Here is a 1,518-nt window from a genome sequence, read left to right on the forward strand (position 1 = left end):
ATTGCTTACAAGTCTGGTCAAAACAATACACTTATAGCCTACAGTGATGCAGATCATGGAGGAGATAAAACTAGTGGAAGATCGACATCAGGTGTAATCTGTATGTTTGGAGGAAGCGTGATCAGTTGGTTTAGCCAACGTCAGCCCTCAGTTGCGATTTCAACTACTGAAGCAGAAATCGTTGCCGCAAGTGAAGCAGCTCGTGAAGTGATATGGCTCAAACGATTGTTGAACGACATCGTAGATCTAAAGAAAAAACCAGAAATTTTTGTCGACAATGAAGCAGCAATTCGGTTAGCACACAATCCAGAACTTCACAGAAGAACAAAGCACATCCACATTAGACATTTCTTTGTCAGAGAAAAAGTTGCAGAAGAAGAAGTTTCAGTTGAACGAGTTGCGACAGAACTTCAAGTTGCTGATGCTCTGACAAAACCAATGGTAGGACCAAGACTAAAGAATCTGATGTGTGCGATGGGTCTTCAGAACATTTAGGTTAAGGTCATCTAATGTTTTAAATAAAATGAGAAGGTGTTAAGTTTTATGTTTTATATTAAAACATTATGATTTATAGTATACATTTATTTTCTTTGGACCAAATGTTTTTTGCTTTGTATGTAACTTCACTTTTCCTTTTCTGTTGATCCGGTGGATAATAAACAAGTCGAGAACGTTGCAAAGTTTATTTCTTGTCTATTAATGTCTTTCAATATTGTATCAATTAATTAAGCGATCTACGTAATAAGAAATTTAACAAATCTGAATCCAAGAGAGATCTTGGAGTGATTTTTTTAAATATCTTAAAATGGAAAAATCAAGTCATCGCAGCATCAAACAAAACAAACCAAATGCTTGGTCGAATAAAAAAAATCTTTTGGAAAATTTGATTATAAGTTGCTTCGTAATTTATACATAACCTTATTTTTGTCCCCTGTTGGAGTTTGTAGTATCAGTTTCGTCTCCAAATCTAAAGGGTGATAGCGAGGTGATCGAAAGAGTCCAGCACAGAGCAACAAAGTTGGTTCCATCTATAAGAAACCTAGCTTACGAAGATCGTCTTAAAAAATTACGATTAACAATTTTGATGGAAAGAAATAAAAGAGAAGATTTGATTCGGTTGTTTAAAATGATGTAAAATTTTAACAAAATTGATTTAAATAATCGCTTCAGCGTAGTCAAAACTAAAAGGCGAGTTCGCAGTTTTAAATATTTCAAAGAATTAACAAAACATAGAGACAGAAAAAATTGCTTATTCAATAGAGTCGCAAATACTTAGAACTCATTACCAAATGAAATTGTTGAGGCACAATTAATGAACAACTTTAAGGCAGGCATTGACATTGAATTATATATAAGAATGGCTTTATAGTGTTGACCTTCTTCTCAAGGTCAGGAAACTTGGAAGCAAACTTTTTTAGCACCAATCTATATTTAGCTTCTTCCCTGTTAACGTGCCACCGGCGGCATTCTTGTAAACATTTTTTTGCACGAAGGTAATGTTCGCGACGGTTTTGGAGT

Source organism: Helobdella robusta, assembly GCF_000326865.2.
Source record: "Helobdella robusta unplaced genomic scaffold HELROscaffold_499, whole genome shotgun sequence".
Classification (NCBI taxonomy): domain Eukaryota; kingdom Metazoa; phylum Annelida; class Clitellata; order Rhynchobdellida; family Glossiphoniidae; genus Helobdella; species Helobdella robusta.